General features: G+C 43.9%; 1 pseudogene across 1 annotated transcript in view; it reads right to left on the bottom strand.

Moving 5' to 3' along the window:
* Positions 1-3,684: 3,684 nt before the first annotated feature.
* LOC146202530 (uncharacterized) overlaps positions 3,685-23,921 on the bottom strand; it is a 34,694-nt pseudogene continuing 14,457 nt past the window's right edge. The window contains exons 2-5 of the transcript XR_014703712.1: positions 16,666-16,937; positions 13,191-13,376; positions 7,973-8,739; positions 3,685-3,938 (exon numbers count right to left, since the gene is read on the bottom strand). The product of XR_014703712.1 is annotated as an uncharacterized LOC146202530 (transcript). The remainder of the gene's footprint in view (positions 3,939-7,972; positions 8,740-13,190; positions 13,377-16,665; positions 16,938-23,921) is intronic.

Below are 23,921 nucleotides of genomic sequence, written 5' to 3' on the forward strand. Positions count from 1 at the left end.
ACTCTGTTTATTTATTTAAATATATGTAAATAAGATCCCCTTCATGGATCACTGCCTTGTCGTGGCGGAGGGGCTTGCGAAACTCGAAGTTGTGAGCTCTGCTGTGTAGGGCCACCCAAGATAGACAGGTCATGGCAGAGAGTTCTGACAAAATGTGATTCACTGGAGAAAGTACTGGCAACCCACTCCAGTATTTCTTGCCAAGAAAACCCTACTGCCAGTCACAATAGCATTAATAATAGGGCGGCGGAAGATGAGCCCCCCAGGTTGGAAGGCGTCCCACATGTTACTGGGGATGAACAAAGGGCGATTCCTAGTAGCTCCAGGACGAATGAAGCGGCTGGGCTAAAGCCAAAAGGACGCTCAGTGGATGTGTCTGGAAGCGACCGGAAAGTCCGATGTTGCAAGGAGATATATCACATAGCAACATGGAATGTAAGATCTATGACGCAAGGTAAACTGGATGTCATCAAGCGAGAAATGGACAGATTGAACATTGATATCTTGGGTATCAGCGAGCTCAAGCGGACTAGATTGGGAGAATTTAATTCTGGCGACTATTATGTCTTTTATTGTGGGCACGAATCCAGGAGAAGGAATGGGGTCACTCTCATAGTAAACAGAAGAATAGGCAAAGCAGTGCTAGGGTACAACCCCAAAAACGACCGAATGATTTCATTTCGGATTCAAGGTCACCCTTTCAGCATAACAGTTATCCAAGTCTATGCACCAACCACTACTGTTGAAGAAGCTGACGGTGAGAGATTTTATGCTGACCTGCAATGCCTTTTAGACCGCACTCCATCATAAGACGTCTTTTTTCTTATAGGAGACTGGAATACCAAGGTGGGGAGTGAAGAAATATCCGGAATTACAGGCAAGTTCGGTATTGGTGAGCCAAATGAAGCTGGGCAGAGGCTAGTAGAGTTTTGTTAAGGAAACAACCTGACCATAGCGAATACTCATATTCAACAGCACAAGAGGCGCCTATACACATGGACTTCACCGGATGGTCTGAACAGGAATCAGATTGATTATATTCTTTGCCGGCAGAAGTGGAGGAGCGCTATACAAGCAATAAAAACAAGGCCTGGGGCAGATTGTGGCACCGATCATTAGCTTCTTGTTGCCAAATTTAAGCTTCGATTGAAGAAAACGCAGAAAACTAGGAGGCGTTTCAGGTATGATCTGGATCAAATTTAATCAGAATATGCTGTGGAAGTGAGGAATCGATTTCAAATTAGATCTAGAAGACAGAAAGCCTGAAGAGATGTAGACTGATGTTTGTGATATTGCCGCGAAACCTTCAAAACAGTATTTGTTGTTTTTAACAGCCGCCGGCATACGGCCTTACCACTCTGATTCTGGATCGCGTAGCAGTTCCGCATTCTTTGTTCAACGATCGACCAACACGTTTGCTGCTATCGCCGCCGCCGAGTTGTTTAGTTCTTTTGCGGGCGCAAGTCAGCCCAATAAAGAGTTAATTTCCGTACCATCAAGCCTGTGTCTTCATTTGTGTCATCGACCCTGGTCACCACCACGTGACATCTGGTGGAGGTGCTGCCCTTGATCCTTCAAGCGAAGACCTCAGCCTCATTCCTGTCGCCCTGGAAGACCAACCTACAGGTCACCGAGCCAGCCGCCGACTCAAGGCCTACAATCCGAACACGGTCAGCTGCCTGACCCCATTCGATCTCGGAAGGCATCGACGCTCTGCAGGCGTTGCACGATGAACCCACAGCAGGACACCTCGGATTTGCGCGCACGTTGCATCGAATCCAGGAGAAGTACTACTGGCCGCGACTGCCTGCCGAAGTTGCCCACTACGTGAAGACGTGTCGTGAGTGCCAACGACGCAAGACGCCACCGATCAGACCAGCAGGACTACTAAACCCGATTCAGCCCCCAATCATGCCCTTTCAACAAATTGGGATGGATCTCCTTGGCCCCTTTCCATCTTTGTCTATGGGTAACAAGTGGATCATCGTGGCCACTGACTACCTTACCCGTTACGCCGAAGCAAAAGCACTACCCAATGGTACCGCGGCAGAAGTCGGAAATTTTTTGTCAAACAAATTCTTTTGCAACACGGCGCCCCAGAAGTGCTCATCACGGACAGGGGAACGGCGTTTACGGCAGAGTTGTACGAATGAAGCCATATTAAGCGCGTTAAAGAATCTGTGGTGTTTAAACTTCGCAGCGTTTATGTTTAAGTTGCTTTGTTTTGGAACATCGAGGCGATGTTTTTTTTTAGGGGGGAGTAATGCCGCGAAACCTTCAAAACAGTATTTGCTGTTTTTAACAGCCGCCGGCATATGGCCTTGCCACTCTGATTCTGGATTGCGTAGCAGTTCCGCATTCTTTGTTCGATGATTGACCAACACGTTTGCTGCTATCGCCGCCACCGAGTTGTTTAGTTCTTTTGCGGGTGCAAGTCAGACCAATAAAGAGTTCATTTCCGTACCATCAAGCCTGTGTCTTCATTTGTGTCATCGACCCTGGTCACCACCACGTGACAATATAATACAAGAAGTTGCTACTAAGGTAGTTCCAAAGCAAAAGAAATGCAAGAAAGCAAACTGGTTATCTGAAGAGGCTTTGCAAATAGCTGAGGAAAGGAGGATGGCAAAAGTTATGGGGGAAAGAGAAAGATACAAGGTTCTCAATGCGGATTTTCAGAAAATAGCAAGGAGAGATAAGAATGCCTTCCTGAACATACAGTGCCAAGCAGTTCAGGACAACAGCCAATTGAGGAACACAAGAGCTCTGTATAAGACAATCAAAGGTATCAAAGGAAGCTTCTGTGCTAAGCTGGGCGTGATAAAGGACAAATGAGGCAGGCACCTCACTGAAGCCTAAGAGATAAAGAAGAAGTGGCAGGAATACACAGAAGAACTGTACAAGAAGGACCCGGATGTGCAAACCCAACATAAGACGGTTGTGATTACTGATCTCGAGCCGGGCATCCTGAAGAGTGAAGTTGAATGGGCCTTAGCCAGCCTTGCTAAGAACAAAGCTAGTGGAATTGATGACATTCCAGCTGAGTTGCTTCAAAACCTCAATCATGACGCTGTTAACGTTCCGTATACATTATGTCAGCAAATTTGGACAACCCTGCAGTGGCCACAGGATTGAAGGAGGTCAGTTTACATCCTCATTCCAAAGAAAGGCAGTGCCAAAGATTGTTCCAACTATCGCACAATCGCGCTTATTTCGCATGCTAGCAAGATGATGTTGAAAATCCTCCAAGGTAGGCTGCAGCAGTATGTGGATCGGGAGCTTCCGGACGTGCAAGCTGGGTTTCGCAAGGGTAGAGGAACTAAAGACCAGATTGCCAATCTTCGCTGGATCATAGAAAAAGCAAGAGAGTTCCAGAAACCCATCTACTTCTGCTTTATTGATTATGCGAAAGCGTTTGACTGCATAGATCATAGCAGATTGTGGCAAGCTCTCCAAGAGATGGGAGTTCCAATTCACCTTATCTGTCTCCTCAGGAACCTGTATGAAGGGCAAGAGGCCGCAGTCAGAACTGGGCATGGTCTTACTGATTGGTTTCCGATTGAGAAAGGAGTGAGACAAGGCTGCATACTGTCGCCCTGCCTATTTAACCTATGAGGAAGGCCGGTCTGGATGAGTCTTCAGCTGGAGTGAAGATTGCTGGAAGCGTATAAAGAACCTTAGATATGCGGATGATACCACTTTAATGGCAGAAAGTGCAGTGGAACTTAAGAGGCTTCTGATGCGCATACAAGAAGAGAGTGAAAAGTTTGGGCTTAAACTGAACATTAAAAAGACAAAGATCATGAAGTCTTGCCCTATCAAGTCCTGGAGCATCAAGGGACAAGAAGTAGAAGCTGCGACAGATTTTCTCTCCTTGGGCTCCAAGTGCATCATGAGGAAGGCCGGTCTGGACGAGTCTTCAGCTGGAGTGAAGATTGCTGGAAAGCGCATAAACAACCTTAGATATGCGGATGATACCACTTTAATGGCAGAAAGTGAAGTGGAACTTGATAGACTTCTGATGCGCGTACAAGAAGAGAGTGATAAGTTTGGGCTTAAACTGAACATTAAAAAGACAAAGATCATGGAGTCTTGCCCTATCAAGTCCTGAAGCATCAAGGGACAAGAAGTAGAAGCTGTGACAGATTTTCTTTCCTTGGGCTCCAAGATTACCCCGGAAGGAGACTGCAGCCATGAAATTAGGAGAAGCCTGTTTCTAAGAAAGAGAGCCATGGCTAGCCTTGACCGCCTAGTAAAGAGCAGAGACATCAGACTGCCAACCAAGATCTGTATAACTCGTGCTATGGTCTTTCCAGTTGTGATGTATGGATGCGAGAGTTGGACTGTGAAGAAGGCTGACCGCCGAAGAATTGACGCGTTTGAATTGTGGCACTAGCGGAGACTCTTGAGAGTTCCTTGGACTGCCAGAAGATCAAATTAGTCGATATTGTCGACCATAAACCCTGACTGCTCATTGGAGGGTCAAATTCTAAAGTTAAAGCTCAGCTACTTTGGTCATCTGATGAGAAGAGAGGAGTCACTGGAGAAAGATTTGATATTGGAAAAGGTTGAGGGCCACCGGAGAAGGGGTAGGCAGCGAACTCGATGGTTAGATGGCATCCTAGAGGTGCTGCAGATGACGTTATGTGATGTTAGGATGATAGTGAGAGAACGGAAAGCGCGGCGTGATATGGTCCATAGGGTCACAAAGAGTCGGACACGACTGAACGACTTAACTGAACTGAATTGAAATAAGATAGTTCATCTTGATAGAAATGCCCATTATGTAATGTATGCAGATGACACTAGTTTATTCATTTAAAATGACAACTCTGAGGATTTAACTAATCAAGCTAGTGACACATTGTACAAAACAAATTCATGGTCTCAAAGCAATAGTTTAAAACTTGGCCTTAATAAAACCAGAGTCCCTCAATTCTTTCTGGTCACGAAACTCCCACCAAAGCTTATTATAGGGCCAGCACTGGCCGCTAGAGGCGCACTTGGGCACTGAAGGGCATGCATCCGCTGCTGGTGCTGCAGGCGACCGTCATATTTCTAGTTTTACTTGCCCCTAAAAGTTCAAATTGTCTCGTGATTGTCAAATTAGGTGATGTGTGGATGTGCTACCCATTAGGCAATTCCACGAGAGACGAGGACAATGCTAATGATATATGCGTATGCCTCACTGAAGCAGACGCCAGGCGTGAATTTAACTGCACAGCATAGAACCTGCTATGAATGAAATTTATAACGTTGCGGCACACTTAGCCCCACCCTGGCCCTTCTAAATGAGCCGCAGCACCGTTTACTTGTTTCCTGCCTACACGCTGTTCTCTCCGATCGTAAAACTTGCAGCACGCAAGCGAAAACATCACTGCAGTCCGTGTTGAACACGTAGTGCCTGATCGCTACGCTAAGGCGCAGTCACAGATCTTCGTCACCCGATATCGGTTGGCAGATCGTCAGCAAACACATTTTCCGTGCTTTATTTGCCCTTGTCGCTCTAAGGTGATGGTCAGCGGCATACCGATGTCAGGCTACAGTGCCACCGGTGCCACCCCGTTGTCGAGATTGGAGCTGTCGGGCGTGCGTCGGCCTGCGCGTCGTCGCGGTGCTCTGCTATCCTCGCCAGCCAATGGCCGCCACCGTTTTCTCTTGAGCCCACCCACAGCCTCGGCGAGCGTCTGCTACGGCTCCCGTGGCATTGATTTTGATCTCTGCTTGAAGCTTTTTATGGCCGCTTGTTATGCAATTACAGTCATGAATTCGAGAAACGAATGCTTAAGGATAATAGCACAAGATTCTACACTTCATGAGTGTGCGTGATGTTTTACCAGGAACGCACAGATGGCAAAGGCTGCACCTCGGCGCTATGGCTCTTTATTAGCTGTGTACAAACAGATATTGCTGTTTACGTCGCTTAAAATGTAAGCTGAGCTGCCTCTGTTATCACTAAATTCAGGAACACCACACTCTCCCATGCTTCCGAGCTACTGGGGACCGCCTATGTGGTTTAGACAATTGTCAAATAGCTTGGAAGGCCTTCAAAAATTCTTGGGATAACGTAAAGCCAGAGCGCTGGCCTCCCCCGTTGTAGTGATACCGCGTCGCCGTTCAGAGTAAATTCCTCGACACGAATGATGTCTGCGGCATGAAAGTGCTTTTCACAAACACGCGCATATTGTGAAAGAAGGCTAAGTTGAGACGGCAAGGTCGTGACGGCAAGGCCAGCGATGCCTTGTCTAGCGTTTTAATCCAATGACAAAACCCAGGCGCGCGCTGGAGCCGGCGCCGCGGGACGATGATGATGGTATGTACAAATGAAAGAGGAAGATCATGGCATGTACAAATTAAAGAACGTTCACAGAAGGCTCACACAATCTGCCCGGGGGGTCGGAAGCGGCCAGCCTGGCCGCTCCTAACTAACCGATGCATCGCGACGCACAAATGGTTTCAAGCGAGACACATGAACAATTTCAGTTCCACGGTGGCGTCGATCAGCTGGGGGATTAACAGGCGTCACTTTGTAGTTCACTGGGGAAGTTTGGCTTATGACCTCATAGGGACCTACGTAGCGGTGGTGGAATTTGTCACTAAGGCCAGGGGTGCGCAATGGTGTATAAAGCAGTACTTCATCACCACGACGAAAAGAGACCACTCGATGTGTAGAATCATAGTGAGTCTTGCGGTCTTCCTGGCACGCTGCCGTGTTGAGGCGGGCAAGATGACGGCATCTGGCCAAACGAGATAAAAAATGGGCAAGTACTGACGTGGAGTAGTCTGGCGTAGAAAAGAAGGAAGCGTCGAGAATAGTAGTGGGAGGACGGCCATAAACAAGGAAAAATGGAGAGTAACTGGTAGTTCGCTGTACTGCTGTATTATAGGCGAATGTGACGAATGGTAGAACAGTATCCCAATTTCGATGATCTGGTGTGATGTACATGGATATTATGTCTGACAAGGTGCGATGAAATCGTTCAGTGAGACCGTTAGTCTGGCGGTGGTAGCTTGAGGTTGTCTTATGAAGGGTGGATGACGCGTGAAGAACTTCGGCAACGACTTTCGATAAGAAGGCTGTACCGCGGTCACTTAGGAGCACCCAAGGAGCGCCATGACGCAATACAATTGATTGCAAAAAGAAATTTGCTACTTCTTCAGATATTTAGAATCGACAGTGAAGCCGCCAGTTTCTTCCTGCGGTATTGCATGCTTCTATTTTTCCCGACAGCTCCTTGTCAGCAGATAAGCGAAACGAGACCTTCTCAGTCCCACCTTTGTAGCCGGAACGACATCCTGGTACGCAGCAAGTGTTCGGCATTGTTCCACACGCACGAGTTGCATGATGTCAACGAACAGCATAACACGAGACGTTGAAATGCGTACCAGCAGCGATGCTTTCTGATCCGTTGCGACAGTGCTGAGCTTCTCAACGGTGCCCTTCAGTGCACAGTGGCGGCACGACAGGCGCGGGCGGTATATGAACCTCTCCCATAGTGTTACTGAGGAGTTTCGTGACCACAAAAAAAGTACTGAGGGACTCCGATAAAACTAAAGCTGTCCTATTTCATTCCTGTCACAGGCATATTGAGTTACTAAAGCAACATGATATATTAGACAAAGTGGAAGAAATGGGACGACACACAGCCCTCCTCTGGGTATACAAAATGGTTGTGCTATATCCTTTGTTCTGAGTGGTGGAGACACGTTTCTACAGGCTTTGCCTTCGCGTCCACTACAGCCTCGCAAGAAATGAGCAACAGCAATTCCGGCTTAATCTACTGCAGACAGTATATAATGGAACCTGTTCACATCCCCTTTTTTCCCTTTAGAATATTCTTATTAGCCAGGAAATGAACTCAGGGCCATATTCTCACTGTGATGACATTCTGATGGTCATAAACCTAAAAAAATTGATATGCTGCTACAATTGCTCATTACAGTAGTTGAGAGGATTAACACTGAACTGTACCTGAGGCTTCTCCTTCCACTCTGGAAGTGGTCCTGGCAGAGATATCAGCAGCTGGCACACATGTTCCATTGCCTCATCGCTGCATGTGGACATGCAAGCTTCTGGAGTCGCATCCACACCGCCTGCTGACATCATGGGAAGAAAAAATTCTAGCTGCGGGCAGCGGTCTCCCAACGCCAGGTGTCCAAGCTGTCGGTGATCTTCAGGAGTCAGCTCGGGGCTATTCGGGAAAAAGCCACTGAAGGCTTTCTGCACAGCAGCTTGGTGCTTGTAAAACGCACCTTGGCTGCTTATCCAGCAGCTGCAGATGCCAATGTCGGCGTCCACTTTGTAGTAGGAGCCTGTGCCGGAAGAACAACGCACACCATACAAAGTGCCATCTGGCTGGGCTATCGACTTAGCAAAATCACTGGGCAGCTTCTGCAGCAGGTGCTGGAATGCAACGCAGTGAAAGGCATCTCGATTGTGAGCATGCCTTAGCAGCTGTGCTTCAAAGTAGCTCTCCCATGTTGTGATGGTGAAGTCCACCAGGGCTACTGCATCGTATGCCTTTGTGCGGCACAGTACCTCTTTCAGAATGCGGATAGACGCCTCGGAATAGTTGTTTGTATTGTGCCCCTAGTCATTGCGCCGGCATGGTAAAGGAGCATCCATTCTTGCCTATTATTAAGAAAGGTATTGACCCTCTTCACAAAAGCTTCATGCTTCAAACTGCGAAGTCCTTTCTTGGCTTTCTGGAGCTGCTCTGCTGTTTTCGCATACAGAATCTGAAACCGGAACACAAAAAGTATATGATGAACTCACTTGTGAATAAAAGGTCTTTACCCCAAGCAGGGCTAGACTGATCAGACGAGCAATTTCCTGTCATATGAACAATAGTCATAAAAGGTTTTTGAGGGCTACATCAATTTAAACTGAAGAAAAAATTTTCTTAAAAATCTGATCGATGGCACCACATGTAACAAACTGCACAAATTTGTCTGGGCAAGAAAAAAGGGAAATAACAGTGCTCAGTCGGCACCACCTAAGCCACAATGGGCTTTGTGACAAACTGTAGGTCGGAAACAGCTCAAGAACACTGTGGCAAACACTCCTCAAAGGAAGTCCTTAATGGCAATGACCGATTATTGTTACGTCACTGTTACTCACATTTGATGGGCCCATTTGCCATTCACCTACAATTACAAGCTACGTAAGCACCCGCACTCTATGCCATTGGGTGGAGGGCCTCCTTCGAAGGGCATTTTTCATTGCATTCTTGAGCTGTATCCAACTATAGGTAACTTGCATTCATGAAGAGTAGTTGATATGAAATCGTAAATAAACCAAACATTTTGAAAATGAAGCAATTCATGCTTTGCAAGTCAGTGCAATTCACAGAGAAGCAGTGAGAGGCAACATTGCATTTTTTTGCAGGAGAATTTTCTTTCCCTACAGGTGCTTCCACGCACAATTCCTATCTGTTCTCTTAGATTTGCTGCAATACTAGCTGGGTCTTTTCAGTTCATCATTATGAAGCGTGCCAGAAGGTTTAAATGGGCAGAATGCAAGGACATAGCACGCAACAGAAATGGTGTTGCTTTGAATACTACTGGAAACCTGAAGAGTTGTTTTCGTGACTGAATGAAAAATAATTTCTTAAAGAGTTATTATGGTCTAGATTTTATAAAATAATGAAAAGAAGATATTTATTCATTGTTTTAGTCATCTGTCTTTCTTCCATTGTATGGGACCCGTAAGTCTGTTTTGAGGGCCTCTTCACATATTTAAGTTTCATGGCGAGTAACAAAAAAACTACTGTTTGGCGCTGCCTGATCTCCCATCAAATTCAGTGGCCACTGAATCAAGTGGCAATTACACTGCCTACAGGAAGTGGCATAGCTTTGCTTTATTAGTCCAAAAGCATTAATTAATTGCCTAGTAAAATTGTATAATGCTTATATATCCACCTGCTGTGTTTCCGCACAGAAAAATAAACAAATGGTGAAACATTACAGCAAAGCAGATTCAAACCCGGGAATTTCTCTTGAGCAGTGATTGCGAAACGCCGTGGCTATCGCCGCAGCCGATGGCCCCTCATGCACACCACAATGCACTCTCGCACTGTGCATTGCCCATCGTCATCTCCATCAACTTCAATTTGTGCACAAAAACTTTTCACATCCTACTCGTCCTGGTTCTGTCCATGCGCTATTTTTGTTGACGTGTATTACCAACAAGCCCAAACTATCACCTTAATAACTCAGTTTAAGTATCTTAAAACCATATCACTTTTTTTTTACCTCTGGTAAGCTACACAGAATAGAGGGTTTACAAAAGTAAGTCTGGCAACCATGAGCAGCACGCTGATCCGGCGCTGGCAGCCATATTTTGTTCGCTCCATCCGTTCGCTTTGGTTCGCTTCGTGTCCGTCCGTCAGTGCCCGCCGCTCTGTCCGCGCTTTTCATGTTGTAACCTGGTGTGCTGTGCTTGGACCTTTCTTCTGTCCCTGGCGGTGTCTGTTAACGAAGCCAAGAAGCGTATTTTGACAGCCGAGGCGTAGCGGTTACAAACTGTTCTACGAGTTGTGCATGATGGGCCCCTCGTCGATCCACGCAGGATACTGTACCGTATCCAGGTACAGTATCTAGAGTTTTGTAATGTGCAGATTTTTTTTGTCTGTCTGCCTTTGCTAATTACTTTAACGACTATGAGAGACGATCGCGAGATTGCTTGGTTTGCGCATCACCGTCGCTCAAGCCACTGCTACCAGTGGGATACTTGTTGGTGAAATGAGCGAGGATGCAATTTGTTTTGAGATGAAAGAATCGTGCGTAATTTGACGTAAGTCGGAATGGCGCTTATCACTTTCTTGCCTATGCCGTCGACGCAGTTATTGGCACGGGTCTCGGAAATAATCGGGAGCTGCATAAAAAAAAAAAAAAAAAAAAAATGTACCATGGTAATTTCCGCTTTCAGTGAGTGAAGCTTGATTGGTGTGCAATTGGCGATGATGAAATAATAAAATATTTTTAATTAATTGACCAATTGATGAAATAAAGCAACAAAAAAATTTAAAAAATGGAAATTGAGCGTTTAAAGATGACAAAATGCTCAGAAGGAAAAACCAGTACTTGGTGATGCTAATGAAGAAAATTTAGAATGCGTAATTGATTAATTGAAATAATTGAATGTGTTCAAAGGTGTCAAATTGCTCAGAATGGAAAGGTGATTGTTGCTGACCCTGAGTATCGGTGTATAAAAATATAAAACATTAAATAAAATAAAGAAACAAATAATCAAAATATAAAATAAATAAAAGCTAAAAATTAAAAAAAGGAAGAAAGAAAATGTGCATGTGTGAGAGAGAGAGAGACGCTATCGCGTCATACCCTTAACGGCGGGGCTTAAGTGTCCCCCTAATGTTTTATAACAGCATTATATAATATAAATCTGACTTTATGAACACAGCCAGTTGCACCAAGCACTGACACTTCGCAGTAATGTGAGTTGACTTTCCAAATTTCTTTTCATTTCAGTCGAGTTCCTCTTCCTCAGAGTTCCTCGAAGCTTCCCATGACAGCACTTTCATATGAGGTTAAGGCTTGAAATGTCTGCTATCTGACAGAGGGAGTAAACAAGAAATCGGCATATTTACAAAATCAACTGAATTTCAGGTGGCTGTCAATTAGCGAACCATCGGGCGACTCGATAAAACGCTCAAAACGGAAAAGCGAAATTCGTTACTTTATCGGCCGCACTGGCAGGTACGAAGGCACAGAATGCAAACCTGAGCTGCGCGCTCTGGATGCGGACCGGACTTCGCATGCATTATCACGTGATAACATCTTTCGAAACGGGCTGGACGTGAGCATATTACAACACACTAGTGGGATGTCATCTTCTCCTGCTTTACTAGACGCCGCAGGTTTGGCAGCGACTTTTGCAGCGTGAAACACTTACCTCGGGCGCACTAGACAGCTGTATTGCTCTCTGCACCAAGCAATACAATTTCGTACGACTGTGAAAAGTAGTTTCGGTAATCATGCCCTTGTCTTAAATCAAATACACAATGGTAAATGCAACCTACGTACAAAAGGTTTCAAAGAACGTATTTGAACTATAGCGTTCGGTATACATGCATTGCTCCTTCTCCCGTGTCCTCCATCGAAGCATAAGCTTATCCTTCAAGTTAACAAGGCTCCATAATACGCAAAACAACCTTGCTGTTTTAGATTTTATCACGTTCTGTGAGCTAGCTCTCAGTCAGAGGGACGTGCAGTAATGCTTTACATGATGCAAGTGACACTTGTAAAGCCAATTAGGATTGCAAACGAGCGGTCGCATACACGCGTATACCTTGTTTCCGTGCGCATCTATGACGGTGCGCTTGCTGCAGAAGGGTACGCAGCAACATGCTAGCATCATTATGAATAGAGCTTGGCGCTAGCAGCAACTGCTGTGTTAAAAAATGAAACAATTGCTTGTGATCACTCCAATACACCTTGCGGTGCAAGCACGGGTTCCACAAAGGCGCACGTTGACAGCGTACTCGATGGTAGGCGCAGTTGGACTGAACAAAACATGGCCGCCGCGCACAGTTTGTCTCTTTCACTAGATGGCGCTAACTTTTGTAAAGCCTCTATTCTTTTCATGCCATTGTATTTTTATGTCAAGATGTGTACTATAGAAGTCAGGCTTTGAGATGTAACATAATTTGTTGATAAAAACAAACAAATGGCTAGTGCTGTGCAGTAATGTGGATGCGGAAGAGGTAACCACTGCTGAAAAATAACTGAAACATTTTGTTTCTTCCCTCCATTAACTTCAGACTCGTGACGTAGCACTGCAAAGGACTCTGTGATGACTGTTTACGAGCGAATGGCAATGTTTCCTAACCTCAGAGATCTACTATAAAAGCATAGGTTTTCACATCTTTCTAGTTTCCTTGTGAAAATGGCCATGACAGCGATCTGTTTAATTTTTGTCTATCCTCACTTCTAAAAGCTATGGTACTGATAAAGGCAGTCATTTTGTCATAGATATGCATTAATATATTTTTTAATGCAACTCAATTTTGTTTTCTCCTGAGCATCCCTTTCTTAGCATTTTCTTAGTTCGAAGGTCATGCAATGTTTCAGCCAAAGAAAGCTTGTTTTGTTTTGTGTGTAGAGTGCGTGTCTTTTTTGTTTGTAGAATTTGTTTTAAGGAGTCGGTCAAATGAAAGCTTTTGCGTTACCTGCTGGAAAGCCCTCATGAAGTGACATCGCTCATCTTTTGGCACATGGCTTTGCGCAGAGGTCAGCCAATGCCACTTGGCCTGCAAAACGTGAAAATGGCAGAGTAGCTGCCTTGCGCTGGGCCATGTTGCGTGCAACGCATCTTCTTCGGGCCTGGAATTGGCCGTCATGAACAAAGCCGGAGACTGTAAAGAGAACCAAAATCCAACAAAAGCATGAACCAACATGCTGACGCACTCAGATGCAACACTGCATTATAACATCATGCCCATAATGGTTAACCTGCTTGCCTGTTTTTTTTCATGAAGATTTTGAGGGACAGTCAAGCTCCATATCTCCACACAGTGTTAATGGCTCCCATCTGTGGCTCCCCTTGTGGATCCTCGTTCATCTACATGCAGTTATTTGCTAATCCTTAGTTCTTGCTTTTGTTATTTTGCACATACTCTTTAGCATGCAGTTGTAAGCTGTCACATTTCATATAAAGACCACTTGATGTGATGACCACCCGGGTTAAGTGGAGAAATATGGGAGAGGCCTTCGCCCTGCAGTGGGTATAATCAGGCTGATGATGATGATGATGATGATGATGATGATGTGATGCCCTGATATAACCAAGCTATATGAACCTGCCTGCCTAGAGCAGCGTGTCTGAGTAGCCTAGAACAGCTTGTCTGATTTGGGAGCCAAGGCTTTCGGGTTGAATTCCCATTTTACCCTTCCATCTGAGTTTGCAGCTCCTGCCAGCTTGACCATGTTGTTGGTCATGTGACATTACACTAGCTGCAAACCAATTGGTGGCTGGCCATGTCACCTGCCATCTACCCATCTCCCAAAAGCATGCTCATGATTTTTTGCTCTCAACACTGAGCACATTTTCACAGGATGGGGCTATTAAATAGATATGCTGACCATACTGTTGCAAGAGAATTAGAAAAAAAAATGTGTGCCTACTTTTGGCATATACATATGCCTGTGAATGACAGGTTGGTGAATAGCACAGGCACCAATAACTCAAAACTTGCAACATTGCAGCGTGGCATATAGATATTGTGTAGACATTAACACCAAAGCTAACCAGTACTTTGATACTTTAGATGTGTATACAAGAGCAGTCAGTACTGTTACCAATTAACTCAGATTTTGCAGAGGTTGTGAAACATATATCTGGGTAGTCCCCATTCCAAACATTGTCTAGTCAGAATGATCACATTTTTATCATGAATTGGTCTTATACAGCAGGACCAGCAAAAATCTTTACTATATCAGTTGTTGGTGATGACATCCTCCCGAAGATGCTGTCTGGTAATTAAATGGCTATTTACTGAACACGTCTGGTTGTTTAATGAAAAAAACACTCTGAAATACCTTCCATCTCTCTCTTATCACATCTTGGTGCCATTTTTTGTTATAAAGCTTTTTGTTTTATATCTTGTGGAAGTACCTCTTAAGCATGAGGACAATGTGGCAACAAATACAACCAACTTTGATTTTAGGGGAAAACCAAAGCCTCGCATGAACACAACTCATTTTCCGTCCTTTCTTTCTTACAGAGGGCAATAGGTGATAAATGTGCAATGCAGTTGAAGTGTTTCAAGACCGCACATGCTGCGCTCCACTTCCTGCCTCGTGCTTTGTGCTGCACGGTGCTGCAAATGTTCACCCATTTCTTCCCCTTCCCTATTTATCGTTGCACTTTTACTCTACTTTCTGAACAGACCGTGCCACCTTCTTTTCACGTTTGTAGACCTCCTCACATTTTTTTTTTCTTTTTGCTATGCGCTGCATGCTTTTCCTCACGGCTTCAAGGCGTACGTAAAGTTGTTTACTATTGTGGGGTTCTACTGCATATTCAAGAACATATCCCGCTGCACAAAATTTTCGTTTCTTACCTACGCAACTTGTAACAGCAGACAGTGGAGAAGACATACTCTACTCCAAAGAAAAAGGAATGATTCTCTGCTCATGGAAGGATAAAGGAAGGATGTATACGCAGCTAATTATGTACAGTCTTTGTCAAAAGTATACAGCCCAAGGATTTTTGTTTTAAGCCCTGTAATGAGGCTCGTAAAGCAGCTCCAGCGTTCGAACCCTCGTAGATGACATATCTCACCCTCATTCTCCTTTAGAGTACATTCATTTTCCAGTAATGCTGCCAGCAGCCGCATTACAATGCTCAGAAGTGAACCTCTTGGGCCGTATACTTTTGACAAAGACTTTACATGCTGAAAAGTAAGCTAAGCATTCGTGTAGAATCAAGAAGCCTTGATTCAGCAATAATTTGAAGCAATTCCTAGCAGTAAAACAAGAACAAGTTGGTGGAATAACTGGAAGCATGTTTTTCTTTGTACTATGTTTCCTTATTGAACTTAACTAAAAAAAAATGCAGACTTCGACTTGCAGCTGTTCATCTGTTTTGTGCACTGGTCCTTATCCCAATCTTGCCTTCCAAAAAGGCTGGTAGCTGTTCTCCTGACATGTTTAAATTCTCTTTAAATTTATATAAGCAAGTATACCTGAAGATTACTACAAAACACTGCCCATCTTTTGCAGTGGGTTTTACAAACCCAACTTCTGCAGACGTATATGGTTCTAGACATGATACCATACCATTCCATCACCACTATCAAAGTTTCTAATAATAATAAAGTTATCCGCACTTGATGAGGAATGTTCAGAAAAGAAACTGAAGTGCTTCACAACATAGCATGATTAACAGTTCAGTCATGTCAGATTTTTTGTGACCCTATAAACCAAATCACGCCAAGCTTTCTCCCACTCTTCCACTATCTTTCGAATATCGTGTAGTTTCATCTGCAATGCCTCGAGGATACCATCTAGTCATCCCTTTTGCTGCCTGCCCCTTCTGTGTTCCTCAATCTTTCCCAGCATCAATGTCTTCTCCAGCGACTGCCTCTCTTCACATCAGATGACCAAAGTAGCTGAGCTTTAACTTTAGAATTTGACCTTCCGATGAGCAGTTAGGGTTTATGGTCACCAGTATCGACTGATTTATCTTTTGGCAGTCCAAGGAAATCTCGAGAGTATCCACCAGCACCACAATTCAAAAGCGTCCATTCTTCAGCGGTCAGCCTTCTTCGCAGTCCAACTCTCGCACATCACAACAAAAAAAACCATAGCACGAATTATCTGCATTTTTGCTGGCAGTGTGATGCCTTTGTTCTTTACTAGGGGGTCAAGCATGATTGACACTAATATTTAAAATGAGTTGTGGGAAGTTTAAGAAAGCAAACACTAATATTTAAAATGAGTTGTGGGAAGTTTAAGAAAGCAAAGCAAGGCTCACTGAAGTACCATTGCTAAGCCATTCACACTAGCAGCAGCTTCGTTATGTTTCTAGTCACTGTTGCTGTGACTTCCCCAAGGCACTGACCAATGTCAATCACCCAGTACACAATTTGTCAAAAAATGAACCTTATTTGCACTTGCTCATAATTCAATAAAGCAACATACCGGGCTGGTTCCAAAGCATGTTGGGTATTGGTGCTTCAACAGCTTAAAGGCCTGCTCGTACCCTGCGTTTGTGAGCTGTGTATCAGAACTGCTACTGGCACAGCTCCAGCTTTTGTTGCTGTCAGCAGCACCGTTATGGTCCTCCTAGTTTTATCCCATGGAGTCTACAAATATATCTTGAGCTGATTCCAGCTGTTGGGCTCGATGCATGATGGATGTCACGAGTACTGCCCAGCTGTCATCCGTGACACTTGTGAAGGTGACGTCTACTCCTGCAAAGCAAACAATCATATCATTAAACAGGCAGGAAGAGAATGGCATAAAAAGAGGCTTGTTTAGGATACCTCACCTGTTCCATTTCTCCTTATGCCCAATAAGCAGTGTTCATAACATTGTGATGTATATCTACTACACGCTGTGAGCTACAGCAGTAGGGCAGAACAAAATCTATGCTTGAAACACACAAATTTTCCCAAGTTATGTTTGAGCAAGACCTTGTCACTAATTTTAACTCAACACTCATCCTCATGCAGGTGTTGCTACAGAGCATAGTGTAACTCTGTCGAGAACATTCTTTGTATTGCTGTAAATGTTCTTTTCACTTAATGCTGCTTTTGATAACATACTGTTGTTCCAACATATTTTTTAGATGTCTCCGCATAGCGCATTATCAAAGCAGTTTGATATTTCACGAACAAAAAAAATAGGAGGATGGTGTAAGCATTGATTTAAGAGTAAATGTGAAAATGCCTTTAGCAGCGCTTTTTCATGCCACGAATTTTAGGCATTAAGAGATTGGCACAAAGTTTGGAAAAATGTTTGGAAAAAGTTGGTTTGGTTTTGGGGGAAAGCTGCAGTATCTTACAATGAACTGCATACCATTGGAGGTACATATGTTATCAGTTAGAATCCCTATTGCAAACTAGCCTCAAAGTTGACTAGCAGATCTAGGGATGCTAAATGGAAATTGAAGTGATGTGACAATGCCTTGAGTGCAGCACAAAGGACAGTTTCATTGTAGTTTTAAAATAAAATTGTGTATATTTTAGCCCACACCACTTTTCTCAATTCTGGGTTACAGCGATGCCTTTTTGACTTACCAAGCTGTATAAGCTTAACGTAATATTATTTATTTTATTGCAATGTCTTGACAGCAGACCAGTCTTTCACTGCTGTCTACCACAGCAAACATAAGCAACAAAGTGAACAATAAAGACGTTTTCATGCAGTCTAAAAGAGATTGTTCTTCAGCCATGAAAATGACCGCTCTGGTATGATACATGACTTGAGTCTCCGCATAACTTTTTCCTGACTTTTGGCAGCACACCTTTTATCAGCAGTGAGATCAAGAAGCTGTTAAAGTTATTGAATATAGTCACAGATTGATCATTGTGCATGGCATAATGTTACCAACAGCAGTGACCCCAAAACCTGCAACTGCATATTGCTTAGAGTTGTTTTACACTACATCCGTTAGTGCCTTGTTTACATATGATACTTCCATTATCGTGTCTTGCATTGGTTTTTTTTTTTTTCCTTGAAATGTTTTAACCATTATAAGAATGCATGGTAGAATGAGAGAAAGAAGATGGCTTCAGTATGTAAGGCCACTGAACAAAGGTTGAGAGGAAGCCTCAGTTTCATTTCGATAAGAGGACTTGTCTTCACTCAGGCAAGACACCTTGCCAAAGCGTTGGCTCGGCTTGTGAACTGAGGCTTCCTCTCAGCCATTTCAGTGCCCTTTAACCATATAACTATTATAAATACCGCTACATGAGCTGTTGGCTTTAAAAAAGAAGAATGCTAAAGCCCAGATCACGTCTCAAGCCAAACAGTGTTGTCATGTATTTTACTGATAATAAACCTGAAATGTTTGCATAGAAAATACTTTCTCACTCAACCCCCAAAAAATGAACCTGATGGTCTGGAAAAAAAAGTCACCAAATCTTTCAAAAATAAAAGCAATAGTCCAGCACTTAGTGATACTGTCCAGAACTTTTCAAAGGTTACAGTTCTGATACGTGATGGCGTGTACTTATTGAGACTGGTAGCCGAAACAAGCCTGAAATTTTCCCAGAACGATGCTAGAGTTCGTCAAATAATTCTGCTTACCCTGGGCTGAGTACTTGGGCTTGTTTTCTTGCAGCTTTATCGATGGGTTGCCCTTTGGGCCATATTTCCTGCTCTGAAATTCTTGATGCCACCTATACACACTCCTGGGTGGTGGGTTCATCATGCCAGTAAGGTGGGCCCATTTGGTTTCCCAGCAATAATTCTCTCGTGGTGGCTTATGGCTTGAGCTGTTCCCATTCCTTCATCGAAATAGCTTTCAAAAACAGCCCTAGTTTCCTCGCTTGGTCGAAGAAGTCTAAGCGAGTCAGCTGATTGCAGGCTATGATTGTTATTTGAAATCTTTACAACAGCCTGTAGAGGTGTTTTTCGGCACAAGGATGGATCTTTTTTTTTGTGTGTGTCACGGTTCACTTTTTTAATTTTAATATCCAGTTTTGTTGGGTATGAAGTGTTGCGGCTTGATGCTTTGTCACATGGATTATGTTGATATTTCCACTTTGTGGAAGGTCATCCTGCAAGAATAAAAAAAAACTGATATTGCACATTCTAGCAGTGCACAGGTGTATAGCCCATGTGTTGAACACATTATACTTTGAGTCATTTTTATGAATAAGAAGTTTGTTCACGGCTATAACAGGGCTTTCCTTATATTTTACTAAGCAAGCAAGCCAAATTCTTTGAAATCAGTCTGCTAAGTTTCTCATCATTACATCTCACGTCATATATTAATATTTTGTCTCGAAATGTTTAAAACAAGCAGTGCACAACGCTATGGCATGCATGGACAGCTGGCGACTGTCTAGAAAGCAAGCCTTCAGTGGCGGTGTTGGAGTTACAGAAGTAGCGAGTGTACCCAAAGTCCGGCAAAGCCTACAGCTTTTCATCGAAGCTGTCGCTGAATTGGTGCTAGAGAGGATTGTTTTAATTTAGAACAGTAATTTTACAACAATAGATTATGCACTAATATTTTGGACCCATACCAAGGACAAGTGTTAGGTCCATACAAAGTACAATACAATGTAACATAATTGCAACACACGATATTGATGGCCAGATGTGTAGGGTATACCATGTAAAATTCACGCATGTTCGTTTAAAAAAGGAAGAATTTGATGAAGCCAATAAGGCGCAGACTATGCGCAGACGCTTGCTGCGCCAACACCAGCCACTTGCGTGTATAGTGGCAAAGCCTACAACTTGTCATTGAAGCAGTGATGCTGGGGTAAAGTGCACTAGAAAGGGGCAGTAGGCTTACTCCCCAGCCGAGCCCACGCTAGCGGTGGCGCCGCAAATGTCAAGGAATTTTGTTTCTCCGAGTGGCCGCGTAGCGTTACTGATGTCAAGTTCACTGTAGCGCTTGGCTATGACAACCGTGTTAAAATCTGTGCGTGCGTGCTGTTATCGCGTTTTCCTAAACGTCCTACTTCTCGCGTTTTGTCTATGAAATTTTGCTTTTCATTAAAATCAAGAAAAAGCGCTTGCAGCGAATGTGACCAAGACTTCATGCAAATTTGTTTAGCATGACTCAGTGTCGACAAAACTATTGTTACCCATCAAGAAAGAGGACTGGTTACGTTTACATCGGGGGTGCCCGAAATATATTTTTTGCAGTCCCGAGAAACAGAGAGTTGCGGAAAGAATTGGAGAAAACTATGCACCGCTGTCCTAGTTGCTAGAAATCTGTTCAGATATTAATATACAAGTTGGCGTTACCCTGACCTTCCTTCATGCAATCAGCTTGGCAGCATAGATATCTTTGCCTGCAAAAGCATTTCTGTCTGACCATAGCATATCGCTAGCAATTAATATTAGGTAATAGTTCATATTTCAGGTTATGCTAGGCATCGATATGTGATGAAAATAGGAAGCAAATTTTATAGGCACTCCTCACAATGCCATCACCAGGGGATATGACTTCCAACTTGCTTGGCTAACAGATTTTCTTTAGAAGGGAAGGGGGAGACTGCTGTACTGGTCGAGTCTGCTGTAAGCTTTGCCAGCAATCTTTAAAACAAGATCACTAAATGCTTGAGTTGCCATTAACTGCTGACTGCAACGTCCAGTGTGTGCTGAAAGTTGTGAAAGCAAGATTGGGACAAGAGGTTGGGAGCTTAGCTTGCTTGTGCGCGCATACCTATTTTTAAGCCATGATCATCAGCTTTTATATAATCACTCAGCTGCGCTTCTATGTGAAAGCGATAAATTCCAAGAAGGTGGGTAAGAGAGTTAAGCAAATCATCTTAACTGACCCGTTGCTCATAATGGGAATGAATAAGTGCTTTAAGTGCATATAGCTCGAAATAATTTTTTAAGGTCTGGCAACACATATTAACCACCTATGGTGGCTAGAAGGGAGAGGTGGTGCAACCGTGCATTCTGCCGCCTGGAGATAACGTGCCTTTAGTTCATGCTGCCGCCACTGGTTGCCACTGTGGCGCTGCTGTCAGCTCTTCAATACATTCTCTCCAGCGCACGTCGGTGTGTTCGTTCTTGTTTGCCTGCAGATGCTGCTTGAGCTGTGGTGCTAATTTTTGATCGGCTTTGCCCTATCTCAGTTTATTTTGTTTTCTTTAGTGCCTATATAGTTTTTCTTGCCGAGGTGCTAGTGCAAGTATGTAGTACATGTGTGTATTTTTCTGTTTCTTTTGCATTTAGAAACCCCCAGCCAAGAAAACAAAAATTAATGAAAGCATAGTTGTCAGGCAAAAGGCCAGTCCATTGCTAAAAAAAATTAATGGAAGCATCGTTGTCAGACAAAAGGCCAGTCAATTGCTAAAAAAAAATTAATGAAAGCATTGTTGTCAGGCAAAAGGCCAGTCAATTGCTAAAAATAATTAATGAAAGCATCGTTATCAGGCAAAAGGCCAGTCAATTGCAGAAAAAAAATTAATGAAAGCATCGTTGTCAGGCAAAAGGCCAGTCAGTTGCTAAAAAAACAAAAATTAGTGAAAGCATCGTCCATGACCAGCTTCTCAATGTAGGAGACCTGAGTGAGGCAAATGAAGTTCTCAAAGAGTGTGGCATCGAACACGCATCTCTTATCACTCAGGCCAGTGATTCAAGGCTCATATTTTATATCGCTGGCTATGTGGCGAAGGAATGCATCGCTGGCACAAAATGTGAAGAGTGCTGCAGACAACTCCTCAGTCTCAAGGACGGAACTGCTCCAGACGCAACGTGTCTTACCAGTTGACAGAGGCGGTCTTGTGCTTCCATCAACCAATTTAAACGCCCCTGTGACATCCCTTGAAAACACCTTTACTCACTGCTTTAGTGCCCATGAAATCCAAAGAGGCAGCCTTATGGATTTGGTATCCTTTCTCCAAATGACCAAACTGCAGCTGGTTGGTTGTCGCGAACATAGTACATCTGTAACAAACAATTAGTGATCAAGTTCTATGTTCTTAGCAGACTACACTTCTACCTGAAGATGCAGAATTCATTGCGAAAAGAAAGGCAAGAGAGAATGAAACTGTTGAAACTGAGGCGGGTTCTTTAATTAGCTATTTGGTTGTGAGCACTTCTGTCTGTAAATTGTGTTTATTCTACCTGTATTACATGTATATTTGAGGCCTTCAACAGCAACCAAGGTATATGTACAATGGTAGCGAAGGTTCCATAGGCTCCCATTGGTCCAAAAAATGGCGGCTCATGGGCACCGCCATATTGGGGGGCAACTACGTATGAGTGACGTTGAATGACGTCACGCATACGTATGTTTTTAGCGCGAATTTTAAAGTGGTCTTTTTAAAGAACCCGCCTTTTCAAGCCGGTATCTCATGAAGGTTGCCTTTCAGTGCGCACCAACCTTTTCCAGTCAAATGTGCTCGAGTTCCTGCTAGTTATGGCCTTGGTAATGTGCAATTCGGAACCCAATGAAAGTTACTGGCAAAGAAGGCAGCATAGAAAGGCAGCAACACTTTCAGACGCTGGCTTATCTTGGCTGGCTAAGAATGCAATCATGCATGATTCGTAGGGGAAACATTTGTGGAAATACTGGTGCTACTACTTTTGAGTACAAGGTATGATGCACAAAGCACAGGCTCAAGTGCACAGTTTGCAATACAGTGTACGGCAAGTATGGTTTTCATATTCATGCTTTATTACAGCAACCAAACAAATACAGTGATAAAGCACACCAACAAAAAATACACGTCACAGGCAGCTCAAGCAGTAGTTTCTTTAAGCTGGCTATTCATCTTAATGGTCACAGTGCGGATAGAAAAAAGCCCTGCAGTTCCACGAACGTTGCCAGGTAGGAAATTGAAAAGCATAGAAGACAGTGCTGCTTCAATTGAGGCAAACATGACATGACATAAGTAGGCGCATCAACACGGGTCGCAGCTTTTTTGACGACAGATACGCAGACGGTCCGAAGTGCTTGAAAAAAAACCCCGCAAGTCTCGCAGCTGCCATGGTGTCTTCTCCAGGCTGACGTTGTGGTAGCACCCACGCTCACGCTCGGCACCTGGACGTGATGCAACGTGCACGTTATTCACAATTGCGCCGTAAGGAATACTGCATACTCCAAACGCCAATGCGTCATTATTCCTGTCAATGCTAACTGCAGTACATTATATTTCCATTATATCTGAACTATGGTAGTAAATGCTCGCCCCAAGCTCTCAGCGCCTAAGAGTGCGGTTACGTACGCTCGTCCTCATGGCATGCGGGTAGCTATAGTTTTCTATGGTTAAGATTGACGAGAATGAAGTGCGTTTAAAGTTACCCTAACGGTCATGCATATGCAGGATAGCAATAAGAAGACAGGCAGTAACTCCTGAGTGAATTCAGTTAAAGCACCCTCAAGGCCGCGCATATACACGTGGCTGAATTTTGATACTACCAGTTGCGAGGGTCAAATTGGCTTCGCGGTGTTGGAAAACTATACAGTGTTGTGCTCAGACTTGTCAGGCAGCACAATTGGTTTTAAATTGGCCTTCCGGTCAGTGGCATGCGCGTGGTTGCTCCTGAAATCCCGGTATCAAGTTAACGCTGGTGATAGCCGGCTGCATGAAACACCATAAATCAGACAAATGGTGGGCCTGGGGGGCCTCCTTCGCACAGCTCAGCACTTAAAGTGTGTGCCCTGTAGTGTATTACATAAATATCACCGAAAAAATGAAGCCACGTGCGCACGAACTGGTTACAGAAACAGAAGCCCAAACAAACAGAAACAGAAG

This window comes from Amblyomma maculatum, chromosome 1 (assembly GCF_055883805.1).
Source record: "Amblyomma maculatum isolate TAMU_Amacu chromosome 1, ASM5588380v1, whole genome shotgun sequence".
Classification (NCBI taxonomy): domain Eukaryota; kingdom Metazoa; phylum Arthropoda; class Arachnida; order Ixodida; family Ixodidae; genus Amblyomma; species Amblyomma maculatum.